Source organism: Idiotropiscis lumnitzeri, unplaced genomic scaffold (genome assembly GCF_059441095.1).
Source record: "Idiotropiscis lumnitzeri isolate Australia: NSW breed Sydney's pygmy pipehorse unplaced genomic scaffold, RoL_Ilum_1.0 HiC_scaffold_31, whole genome shotgun sequence".
NCBI lineage: Eukaryota > Metazoa > Chordata > Actinopteri > Syngnathiformes > Syngnathidae > Idiotropiscis > Idiotropiscis lumnitzeri.
This window is the reverse complement of record NW_028283569.1, coordinates 574,211-587,848: the sequence shown is the minus strand read 5'-3', so window position 1 is coordinate 587,848 and position 13,638 is coordinate 574,211. Positions and strand designations below refer to the sequence as shown.

The following is a 13,638-nucleotide window of genomic DNA, read 5'->3' as shown; positions in this document are numbered from 1 at the left end:
GGTGGTCTCTGTCCCCATTAACCGCGATTACCGAGGGTTCACTGTACTCCATAAAATTTACAAAAAGCGAGGTGAAACACTCAACCAGGGCTGCTTTTTTTAACATTTCTCGAGGGCCATGGCGAGCCATTTCAAAAAAGCTGCACAACTAACGTATAAAATATTGATAAATTTGCTCGGCCTGATGTGTGTGTAAAGTTTCACGAGTTGTCGTTCATATTTAGAACCTCATAATCAGCGTTGTTTTATTGCCGAACAGTGCAATGCCACTCCCACAACTTTACACGAAAAAGGACGAATTTCGTATTGTGACATCCTCATGGCCGAAACAGTCATCCGAGCATATATGAGGGCGGCCTTGTTGAGTTGCACGGAGAAAAACATCCAAGAAAATAACTTGTATTAGCTTTTACCAGTTGGTGGCGCTACTACTACGATGAAAAATAAGTTGGTAGATGTCTTCAGGGCTGAAGTATCCTCAAATGTGTACAACTTCGAGAAGATAGGATCATCTGAGTCATGTTGCCGGAGCTTTTGTTGCCACAGAGTACAATCTGACTTTTCAGCACCGTAATAGCCACGCCTTTTGCCAAAACGTCACAAAATTCGGCAGAGAGTAAGATCATTGTCTTGAGTCTTTTCTGACTAATTTTCAGTCGGATTTGTCAAAAGGGCACCGTGCAGGATGTGAAAATTAAAATAAAAACACATTTTTGATTCCACTTGGCGGCGCTGTGTGTATAACAAAATAATAACATTAAGATGTCTTCAGGTCGGGACGTTTTATTTACAGGTGAAGGTTTGGATTTTCAGGAGCATGTGCAGGGGAGTTATTAAGCATTCATTTATTTGTATTAGGTTCATTTTGTCTTCTTATTATTGATATTTGACTGATTCATTAAAAGCAGACAATTATGTTTTAGGTTAATTTTTTACCTGACATGTTTCGGCGAGTCTTTCGCCTTCTTCAGAGTGTCGCATGATGGTGTCTTGAGACCCGTCTTTATCAGCTGATGTTCCATGAGGGTGTGACTTACCTGTCAAAAAAATGAAAAATCAGAGCAGTAAAAGAACAAGCACAACATGAACATTACAAATCAGCAATCACTGACCACTGCAAGGAAAACCACATCATGGACCGGGAGAAGGGCAGGGTCATCCGCACCGAAGAGAACAAACAACAGCGCTGGATCAGAGAGGCCATTGAGATCTGCAAGCGAGGCATAAAAACCATGAACAGAGACAAGGGAGCCTTCATCCTCTCTACCACCTAGAGCAGCATCTTGGCGGAGTGAACGGACAGCGGGGGGTGTGACTTGCCTTCATTCTTGTGACAGGTAAGTCACGCCCTCATGGAACATCAGCCGATAAAGACGGGTCACAAGACACCATCATGTGACACTCTGAAGAAGGCGAAAGACTTTCGTATTGTGACATCCTCAAGGCCTAAACACCCATCCGAGCAAATATAAGGTAGATTTTGTGAACCTGCCCGGAGAAAAACATCAACGAAAATAATTTGTATTTGTTTTAACCAGTTGGTGGCGCTACCACTGCGATCAAAAATAAGTTGGCAGCCGTCTTCAGGGCCTGAATATCCTCAAATGTGAAAAATTTCGAGAAGATGGATCATCTGAATCATTTTGCAGGAACTTTTGTTGCCACGGAGAATAATCAGACTCTGCGGCACCGTAATAGCCACGCCCTTCGAAGGAAAGTCACAAAAATAGGGATAGAGTAAGATCAATGTCTTGAGTCTTTTCTAGCCAATTTTCAATCGGATTCGTTAAAAGGGCACCGTGCAGGACGTCAAAATGTAAAAAATGATATTGATTGGCGCAAGGTGTATAACAGAATATAAACATATAGATGTCTTCAGGTACCGACTCTTGATGTACATGTGAAGTTTTGGATTTTTAGCAGCATGTGCAAGAGAGTTATTAAGCATTTTGTCCATTGCGGCGAAGGAAATCTTAAGTGAAAACTTCAAAGCCCCGCCCCCGTCATATAGTATTTCGGAAACAAAAAATTTTAGCCCCAGTGTTTGTCCCAGGTCTTAAGATGCTACAGACAGAATTTTAAGGCAATCAGATGAAGCCTTTAGGATCAGGGTGCAAAAGAATGACCCCTGTAAACATGCAAAAAAGGGCAAAAGTCGGACTTTCAAAAATTCATAACTCACTTCCTGTTCATATTAGACGTTAAAATATCAAATTTTTCGCCATGCCCGATGAGACTGCCAAGTTTGGTGAATTTTTGTGCATGTTTCGGGGGGGCAAAAATGTAATCGAACAATCGGAAAAATAATAATAATAATTTCTACAAAAACAACAGGGACTTCGCAGCGGTCGCTGCTCAGGCCCTAATAATAATAATAACAATAATAATAAAAGTATTAATATTTTCTACAAAAACAATAGGGACCTCGCAGCCGTCGCAGCTCGGGCCCTAATAACAATTTCTAGAAAAACAATAGGGACCTCGCAGCGGTCACTGCTCGGGCCCTAATAATAATAATAATAATAATTTCCACAAAAACAATGGGGACCTCGTAGCGGTCGCTGCTCGGGCCCTAATAATAATTTCTACATAAACAATAGGGACCTCGCCGCGGTCGCTGCTCGGGCCCCAATAATAATTTCTACACAAAGTCCATTGTGGTGACCCGCCCCTTTTAAGTAAATTCAAAATGGCCGACTTCCTGTAAAACCTAGCTCATTGCTCCAAGAGACTTTTTTGTAGGTCTTGGTCTTATACATACAGTGAACCCTCGCTACTTCGCGGTTCACCTTTCGCGGGTTCAGTGCTTCGCGGGTATAAAAAATATTCGGGGGCATTGTAGTTTCGCCGAGCGGCACGACGGGCGCTGGAGCGGTTAGACGGCCGGCGTGCGCCGAAGAAGAGCGTGGGCGAAGAGGAGAGTGGACGAAGAAGAGCACGTTCCCCCGGACACGATCGGTGGCGACGTTTCGCGCGGTTCGGACCGTACCAGAGCTCCGGCCGGCGTGCGTGGCAGTTAAGCCGTAGAGGAGCACCTTCCCCGGGCACGGGCGGTGCCAAGCGGCCCCGAGGTTTAACCGAATGGAAGCTCCGGAGGAGGAGGGCATGCTCGCGTCACAGTAAGCCGAAGAGGAGCACCTTCCCCGGGCACGGGCGGTTCCAAGCGGCCCCTAAGTTTAACCAAATGGAATCTCCGGAGGAGGAGGGCATGCTCGCGTCACAGTAAGCCGAAGAGGAGCACCTTCGCCGGGCACGGGCGGTTCCAAGCGGCCCCTAAGTTTAACCGAATGGAAGCTCCGGAGGAGGCGGGCATGCTCGCGTCACAGTAAGCCGAAGAGGAGCACCTTCCCCGGGCACGGGCGGTGCCAAGCGGCCCCTAAGTTTAACCGAAGGAGGGCGGGCGTGTGTCACAGTTAAGCCGAATTGGAACACCTCTTCCGCCCGGGCACGAACGGAGCGCGAAGCTGTCAGTTATGAATGAATAAATGAATAAATAAATAAATAAATAAAGAATGCCACCTTTCATTTCACAGGGCACACCGGACGGCGTACCAGCAGGTAATAGTCGGAGTAATTAAATAAATACAAAAAGAATGGCTGGGGAATAAAAAAATAATACGTTTTAATAATAATTTGGTTTTTTTGTTATAACATGAATTTCACTCTCTCTCTCTCTCTCTGTATATATATATATATATATATATATATATATATATCTATATATATATATATATATATATATATTTATTATATATATTGTATTTTTTTTTAAGCATTTTTGAAGGTGCGCCGCTACTTCGCGGATTTTCAGTTTCCGCGGGTGGTTTCGGTCCCCATTAACCGCGACAACCGAGGGTTCACTGTACTCCATAAAATTTACAAAAAGCGAGGTGAAACACTCAACCAGGGCTGCTTTTTTGAACATTTCTCGAGGGCCATGGCGAGCCATTTAAAAAAAGCTGCACAACTAACGTATAAAATATTGATAAATTTGCTCTGCCTGATGTGTGTGTCAAGTTTCACGAGTTGTCGTTCATATTTAGAACCTCATAATCAGCGTTGTTTTATTGCCGAACAGTGCAATGCCACTCCCACAACTTTTCACGAAAAAGGATGAATTTCGTATTGTGACATCCTCATGGACGAAACAGTCCTCCGAGCATATATGAGGGCGACCTTGTTGAGTTGCACGGAGAAAAACATCCAAGAAAATAACTTGTATTAGCTTTTACCAGTTGGTGGCGCTACTACTACGATGAAAAATAGGTTGGTAGATGTCTTCAGGGTTGAAGTATCCTCAAATGTGTACAACTTCGAGAAGATAGGATCATCTCAGTCATGTTGCCGGAGCTTTTGTTGCCACAAAGTACAATCGGACTTTTCAGCACCGTAATAGCCACGCCTTTTGCCAAAACGTCACAAAACTCCGCAGAGAGTAAGATCATTGTCTTGAGTCTTTTCTGACTAATTTTCAGTCGGATTCGTCAAAAGGGCACCGTGCAGTACGTGAAAATTAAAATAAAAACAAATTTTTTATTCTACTTGGCGGCGCTGTGTGTATAACAAAATAATAACATTAAGATGTCTTCAGGTCGGGACATTTTATTTACAGGTGAAGGTTTGGATTTTTAGGAGCATGTGCAGGGGAGTTATTAAGCATTCATTTATTTGTATTAGGTTCATTTTGTCTTCTTATTATTGATATTTGACAGATTCATTAAAAGCAGACAATTATGTTTTAGGTAAATTTTTTACCTGACATGTTTCGGCGAGTCTTTCGCCTTCTTCAGAGTGTCGCATGATGGTGTCTTGAGACCCGTCTTTATCAGCTGATGTTCCATGAGGGTGTGAATTACCTGTCAAAAAAATGAAAAATCATAGCAGTAAAAGAACAAGCACAACATGAACATTACAAATCAGCAATCACTGACCACTGCAAAAGGGAAAACCACATCATGGACCGGGAGAAGGGCAGGGTCATCCGCACCGAAGAGAACAAACAACAGCGCTGGATCAGAGAGGCCATTGAGATCTGCAAGCGAGGCATAAAAACCATGAACAGAGACAAGGGAGCCTTCATCCTCTCTACCACCTGGAGCAGCATCTTGGCAGAGTGAACGGACAGCGGGGGGCGTGACTTGCCTTCATTCTTGTGACAGGTAAGTCACGCCCTCATGGAACATCAGCTGATAAAGACGGGTCACAAGACACCATCATGTGACACTCTGAAGAAGGCGAAAGACTTTCGTATTGTGACATCCTCAAGGCCTAAACACTCATCCGAGCAAATATAAGGTAGATTTTGTTAACCTGCCCGGAGAAAAACATAAACGAAAATAATTTGTATTTGTTTTAACCAGTTGGTGGCGCTACCACTGCGATCAAAAATAAGTTGGCAGCCGTCTTCAGGGCCTGAATATCCTCAAATGTGAAAAATTTCGAGAAGATGGATCATCTGAATCATTTTGCAGGAACTTTTGTTGCCACGGAGATTAATCAGACTCTGCGGCACCGTAATAGCCACGCCCTTCGAAGGAAAGTCACAAAAATAGGGATAGAGTAAGATCAATGTCTTGAGTCTTTTCTAGCCAATTTTCAATCGGATTCGTTAAAAGGGCACCGTGCAGTACGTCAAAATGTAAAAAATGATATTGATTGGCGCAAGGTGTATAACTGAATATAAACATATAGATGTCTTCAGGTACCGACTCTTTATGTACATGTGAAGTTTTGGATTTTTAGCTGCATGTGCAGGAGAGTTATTAAGCATTTTGTCCATTGCGGCGAAGGAAATCTTAAGTGAAAACTTCGAAGCCCCGCCCCCGTTCATATAGTATTTCGGAAACAAAAAATTTTAGCCCCAGTGTTTGTCCCAGGTCTTAAGATGCTACAGACAGAATTTTAAGGCAATCAGATGAAGCCTTTAGGATCAGGGTGCAAAAGAATGACCCCTGTAAACATGCAAAAAAGGGCAAAAGTCGGACTTTCAAAAATTCATAACTCACTTCCTGTTCATATTAGACGTTAAAATATCAAATTTTTCGCCATGCCCGATGAGACTGCCAAGTTTGGTGAATTTTTGTGCATGTTTCGGGGGTCAAAAATGCGATCGAACAATCGGAAAAATAATAATAAGAATAATTTCTACAAAAACAATAGGGACTTCGCAGCGGTCGCTGCTCAGGCCCTAATAATAATAATAATAATAATAATAAAAGTAATAATATTTTCTACAAAAACAATAGGGACCTCGCAGCCGTCGCAGCTCGGGCCCTAATAACAATAGGGACCTCGCAGCGGTCACTGCTCGGGCCCTAATAATAATAATAATAATAATTTCCACAAAAACAATGGGGACCTCGTAGCGGTCGCTGCTCGGGCCCTAATAATAATTTCTACATAAACAATAGGGACCTCGCCGCGGTCGCTGCTCGGGCCCCAATAATAATTTCTACACAAAGTCCATTGTGGTGACCCGCCCCCTTTTAAGTAAATTCAAAATGGCCGACTTCCTGTAAAACCTATCTCATTGCTCCAAGAGACTTTTTTGTAGGTCTTGGTCTTATACATACAGTGAACCCTCGCTACTTCGCGGTTCACCTTTCGCGGGTTCAGTGCTTCGCGGGTATAAAAAATATTCGGGGGCATTGTAGTTTCGCCGAGCGGCACGACGGGGCGCTGGAGCGGTTAGACGGCCGGCGTGCGCCGAAGAAGAGCGTGGGCGAAGAGGAGAGTGGACGAAGAAGAGCACGTTCCCCCGGACACGATCGGTGGCGACGTTTCGCGCGGTTCGGACCGTACCAGAGCTCCGGCCGGCGTGCGTGGCAGTTAAGCCGTAGAGGAGCACCTTCCCCGGGCACGGGCGGTGCCAAGCGGCCCCTAAGTTTAACCGAATGGAAGCTCCGGAGGAGGAGGGCATGCTCGCGACACAGTAAGCCGAAGAGGAGCACCTTCCCCGGGCACGGGCGGTGCCAAGCGGCCCCTAAGTTTAACCGAATGGAAGCTCCGGGGGAGGAGGGTGGGCGTGTGTCACAGTTAAGCCGAATCGGAGCACCTCTTCCGCGCACGAGCGGAGCGCGAAGCTGTCAGTTATGAATGAATAAATGAATAAATAAATAAATAAATAAAGAATGGCACCTTTCATTTCACAGGGCACACCGGACGGCGTACCAGCAGGTAAAAGTCAGAGTAATTAAATAAATTAAAAAAGAATGGCTGGGGAATAAAAAAATAATACGTTTGAATAATAATTTGGTTTTTTTGTTATAACATGAATTTCACTCTCTCTCTCTCTCCCCGTATATATATATATATATATATATATATATTTATATATTTATTATATATATTGTATTTTTTTTTAAGCATTTTTGAAGGTGCGCCGCTACTTCGCGGATTTTCAGTTTTCGCGGGTGGTCTCGGTCCCCATTAACCGCGATAACCGAGGGTTCACTGTACTCCATAAAATTTACAAAAAGCGAGGTGAAACACTCAACCAGGGCTGCTTTTTTGAACATTTCTCGAGGGCCATGGCGAGCCATTTCAAAAAAGCTGCACAACTAACGTATAAAATATTGATAAATTTGCTCTGCCTGATGTGTGTGTAAAGTTTCACGAGTTGTCGTTCATATTTAGAACCTCATAATCAGCGTTGTTTTATTGCCGAACAGTGCAATGCCACTCCCACAACTTTTCACGAAAAAGGATGAATTTCGTATTGTGACATCCTCATGGCCGAAACAGTCATCCGAGCATATATGAGGGCGACCTTGTTGAGTTGCACGGAGAAAAACATCCAAGAAAATAACTTGTATTAGCTTTTACCAGTTGGTGGCGCTACTACTACGATGAAAAATAAGTTGGTAGATGTCTTCAGGGCTGAAGTATCCTCAAATGTGTACAACTTCGAGAAGATAGGATCATCTGAGTCATGTTGCCGGAGCTTTTGTTGCCACAAAGTACAATCGGACTTTTCAGCACCGTAATAGCCACGCCTTTTGCCAAAACGTCACAAAATTCGGCAGAGAGTAAGATCATTGTCTTGAGTCTTTTCTGACTAATTTTCAGTCGGATTCGTCAAAAGGGCACGTTGCAGTACGTGAAAATTAAAATAAAAACACATTTTTTATTCCACTTGGCGGCGCTGTGTGTATAACAAAATAATAACATTAAGATGTCTTCAGGTCGGGACGTTTTATTTACAGGTGAAGGTTTGGATTTTTAGGAGCATGTGCAGGGGAGTTATTAAGCATTCATTTATTTGTATTAGGTACATTTTGTCTTCTTATTATTGATATTTGACTGATTCATTAAAAGCAGACAATTATGTTTTAGGTTAATTTTTTACCTGACATGTTTCGGCGAGTCTTTCGCCTTCTTCAGAGTGTCGCATGATGGTGTCTTGAGACCCGTCTTTATCAGCTGATGTTCCATGAGGGTGTGACTTACCTGTCAAAAAAATGAAAAATCAGAGCAGTAAAAGAACAAGCACAACATGAACATTACAAATCAGCAATCACTGACCACTGCAAAAGGGAAAACCACATCATGGACCGGGAGAAGGGCAGGGTCATCCGCACCGAAGAGAACAAACAACAGCGCTGGATCAGAAGGCCATTGCGATCTGCAAGCGAGGCATAAAAACCATGAACAGAGACAAGGGAGCCTTCATCCTCTCTACCACCTGGAGCAACATCTTGGCGGAGTGAACGGACAGCGGGGGGCGTGACTTGCCTTCATTCTTGTGAATGGTAAGTCACGCCCTCATGGAACATCAGCTGATAAAGACGGGCCACAAGACACCATCATGTGACACTCTGAAGAAGGCGAAAGACTTTCGTATTGTGACATCCTCAAGGCTTAAACACTCATCCGAGCAAATATAAGGTAGATTTTGTAAACCTGCCCGGAGAAAAACATCAACGAAAATAATTTGTATTTGTTTTAACCAGTTGGTGGCGCTACCACTGCGATAAAAAATAAGTTGGCAGCCGTCTTCAGGGCCTGAATATCCTCAAATGTGAAAAATTTCAAGAAGATGGATCATCTGAATCATTTTGCAGGAACTTTTGTTGCCACGGAGAATAATCAGACTCTGCGGCACCGTAATAGCCACGCCCTTCGAAGGAAAGTCACAAAAATAGGGATAGAGTAAGATCAATGTCTTGAGTCTTTTCTAGCCAATTTTCAATCGGATTCGTTAAAAGGGCACCGTGCAGTACGTCAAAATGTAAAAAATTATATTGATTGGCGCAAGGTGTATAACAGAATATAAACATATAGATGTCTTCAGGTACCGACTCTTTATGTACATGTGAAGTTTTGGATTTTTAGCAGCATGTGCAGGAGAGTTATTAAGCATTTTGTCCATTGCGGCGAAGTAAATCTTAAGTGAAAACTTTGAAGCCCCGCCCCCGTCATATAGTATTTCGGAAACAAAAGATTTTAGCCCCAATTTTAGCCCCAGTGTTTGTCCTAGGTCTTAAGATGCTACAGACAGAATTTTAAGGCAATCAGATGAAGCCTTTAGGATCAGGGTGCAAAAGAATGACCCCTGTAAACATGCAAAAAAGGGCAAAAGTCGGACTTTCAAAAATTCATAACTCACTTCCTATTCATATTAGACATTAAAATATCAAATTTTTCGCCATGCCCGATGAGACTGCCAAGTTTGGTGAATTTTTGTGCATGTTTCGGGGGTCAAAAATGCAATCGAACAATCGGAAAAATAATAATAATAATAATTTCTACAAAAACAATAGGGACTTCGCAGCGGTCGCTGCTCAGGCCCTAATAATAATAATAATAATAAGAGAAGATAAGATAAGATGTCCTTTATTAGTCCCACAATGGGGAAATTTGAAAGTAATAATATTTTCTACAAAAACAATAGGGACCTCGCAGCCGTCGCAGCTCGGGCCCTAATAACAATTTCTAGAAAAACAATAGGGACCTCGCAGCGGTCACTGCTCGGGCCCTAATAATAATAATAATAATAATTTCCACAAAAACAATGGGGACCTCGTAGCGGTCGCTGCTCGGGCCCTAATAATAATTTCTACATAAACAATAGGGACCTCGCCGCGGTCGCTGCTCGGGCCCCAATAATAATTTCTACACAAAGTCCATTGTGGTGACCCGCCCCCTTTTAATAAATTCAAAATGGCCGACTTCCTGTAAAACCTAGCTCATTGCTCCAAGAGACTTTTTTGTAGGTCTTGGTCTTATACATACAGTGAACCCTCGCTACTTCGCGGTTCACCTTTCGCGGGTTCAGTGCTTCGCGGGTATAAAAAATATTCGGGGGCATTGTAGTTTCGCCGAGCGGCACGACGGGGCGCTGGAGCGGTTAGACGGCCGGCGTGCGCCGAAGAAGAGCGTGGGCGAAGAGGAGAGTGGACGAAGAAGAGCACGTTCCCCCGGACACGATCGGTGGCGACGTTTCGCGCGGTTCGGACCGTACCAGAGCTCCGGCCGGCGTGCGTGGCAGTTAAGCCGTAGAGGAGCACCTTCCCCGGGCACGGGCGGTGCCAAGCGGCCCCTAAGTTTAACCGAATGGAAGCTCCGGAGGAGGAGGGCATGCTCGCGACACAGTAAGCCGAAGAGGAGCACCTTCCCCGGGCACGGGCGGTGCCAAGCGGCCCCTAAGTTTAACCGAATGGAAGCTCCGGGGGAGGAGGGTGGGCGTGTGTCACAGTTAAGCCGAATCGGAGCACCTCTTCCGCGCACGAGCGGAGCGCGAAGCTGTCAGTTATGAATGAATAAATGAATAAATAAATAAATAAATAAAGAATGGCACCTTTCATTTCACAGGGCACACCGGACGGCGTACCAGCAGGTAAAAGTCAGAGTAATTAAATAAATTAAAAAAGAATGGCTGGGAAATAAAAAAATAATACGTTTGAATAATAATTTGTTTTTTTTGTTATAACATGAATTTCACTCTCTCTCTCTCTCCCCGTATATAAATATATATATATATATATATTTATATATTTATTATATATATTGTATATTTTTTTAAGCATTTTTGAAGGTGCGCCGCTACTTCGCGGATTTTCAGTTTTCGCGGGTGGTCTCTGTCCCCATTAACCGCGATTACCGAGGGTTCACTGTACTCCATAAAATTTACAAAAAGCGAGGTGAAACACTCAACCAGGGCTGCTTTTTTTAACATTTCTCGAGGGCCATGGCGAGCCATTTCAAAAAAGCTGCACAACTAACGTATAAAATATTGATAAATTTGCTCGGCCTGATGTGTGTGTAAAGTTTCACGAGTTGTCGTTCATATTTAGAACCTCATAATCAGCGTTGTTTTATTGCCGAACAGTGCAATGCCACTCCCACAACTTTTCACGAAAAAGGATGAATTTCGTATTGTGACATCCTCATGGACGAAACAGTCCTCCGAGCATATATGAGGGCGACCTTGTTGAGTTGCACGGAGAAAAACATCCAAGAAAATAACTTGTATTAGCTTTTACCAGTTGGTGGCGCTACTACTACGATGAAAAATAGGTTGGTAGATGTCTTCAGGGTTGAAGTATCCTCAAATGTGTACAACTTCGAGAAGATAGGATCATCTCAGTCATGTTGCCGGAGCTTTTGTTGCCACAAAGTACAATCGGACTTTTCAGCACCGTAATAGCCACGCCTTTTGCCAAAACGTCACAAAACTCCGCAGAGAGTAAGATCATTGTCTTGAGTCTTTTCTGACTAATTTTCAGTCGGATTCGTCAAAAGGGCACCGTGCAGTAGGTGAAAATTAAAATAAAAACAAATTTTTTATTCCACTTGGCGGCGCTGTGTGTATAACAAAATAATAACATTAAGATGTCTTCAGGTCGGGACATTTTATTTACAGGTGAAGGTTTGGATTTTTAGGAGCATGTGCAGGGGAGTTATTAAGCATTCATTTATTTGTATTAGGTTCATTTTGTCTTCTTATTATTGATATTTGACAGATTCATTAAAAGCAGACAATTATGTTTTAGGTAAATTTTTTACCTGACATGTTTCGGCGAGTCTTTCGCCTTCTTCAGAGTGTCGCATGATGGTGTCTTGAGACCCGTCTTTATCAGCTGATGTTCCATGAGGGTGTGAATTACCTGTCAAAAAAATGAAAAATCATAGCAGTAAAAGAACAAGCACAACATGAACATTACAAATCAGCAATCACTGACCACTGCAAAAGGGAAAACCACATCATGGACCGGGAGAAGGGCAGGGTCATCCGCACCGAAGAGAACAAACAACAGCGCTGGATCAGAGAGGCCATTGAGATCTGAAAGCGAGGCATAAAAACCATGAACAGAGACAAGGGAGCCTTCATCCTCTCTACCACCTGGAGCAGCATCTTGGCGGAGTGAACGGACAGCGGGGGGCGTGACTTGCCTTCATTCTTGTGACAGGTAAGTCACGCCCTCATGGAACATCAGCTGATAAAGACGGGTCACAAGACACCATCATGTGACACTCTGAAGAAGGCGAAAGACTTTCGTATTGTGACATCCTCAAGGCCTAAACACTCATCCGAGCAAATATAAGGTAGATTTTGTTAACCTGCCCGGAGAAAAACATCAACGAAAATAATTTGTATTTGTTTTAACCAGTTGGTGGCGCTACCACTGCGATCAAAAATAAGTTGGCAGCCGTCTTCAGGGCCTGAATATCCTCAAATGTGAAAAATTTCGAGAAGATGGATCATCTGAATCATTTTGCAGGAACTTTTGTTGCCACGGAGATTAATCAGACTCTGCGGCACCGTAATAGCCACGCCCTTCGAAGGAAAGTCACAAAAATAGGGATAGAGTAAGATCAATGTCTTGAGTCTTTTCTAGCCAATTTTCAATCGGATTCGTTAAAAGGGCACCGTGCAGTACGTCAAAATGTAAAAAATGATATTGATTGGCGCAAGGTGTATAACTGAATATAAACATATAGATGTCTTCAGGTACCGACTCTTTATGTACATGTGAAGTTTTGGATTTTTAGCAGCATGTGCAGGAAAGTTATTAAGCATTTTGTCCATTGCGGCGAAGGAAATCTTAAGTGAAAACTTCGAAGCCCCGCCCCCGTTCATATAGTATTTCGGAAACAAAAAATTTTAGCCCCAGTGTTTGTCCCAGGTCTTAAGATGCTACAGACAGAATTTTAAGGCAATCAGATGAAGCCTTTAGGATCAGGGTGCAAAAGAATGACCCCTGTAAACATGCAAAAAAGGGCAAAAGTCCTTAAAATGTAAATTTTAGTGCTGTAAATGCATTTTCAGCTCGCGCTGTACACATTTGCTATGAGAGGCATTATCTCATAAGGGAAATATTGGACAATGAAATTAATGACTGCCCAGGCTTCAGGATGTCTTTTTACACTATATAAATGTGGAAATTTACTTTGGAAACGTTTGGTTTAGCTGTTATAAAAGTTTGGTTTTTTAGTGCTGCAAATGCATTTTCAGCTCGCGCTGTACACATTTGCTATGAGAGGCATTATCTCATAAGGGAAATATTGGACAATCAAATTAATGGCTGCCCGGGCTTCAGGATGTCTTTTTACACTATATAAAGGTGGAAATTTACATTGGAAACGTTTAGTTTAGCTGTTAATGAAGTTTCGTTTTTTTAGTGCTGAAAATTCATT

General features: G+C 43.0%; 1 long non-coding RNA gene across 1 annotated transcript in view; it reads right to left on the bottom strand.

The window, feature by feature from the left end:
* Positions 1 to 12,050: 12,050 nt before the first annotated feature.
* The window catches only part of LOC148315946 (uncharacterized), a 45,021-nt gene continuing 43,433 nt past the window's right edge, over positions 12,051 to 13,638 (bottom strand). The window contains exons 2-3 of the long non-coding RNA XR_015840497.1: positions 12,183 to 12,283; positions 12,051 to 12,107 (exon numbers count right to left, since the gene is read on the bottom strand). This is a non-coding gene — a long non-coding RNA (uncharacterized LOC148315946). The remainder of the gene's footprint in view (positions 12,108 to 12,182; positions 12,284 to 13,638) is intronic.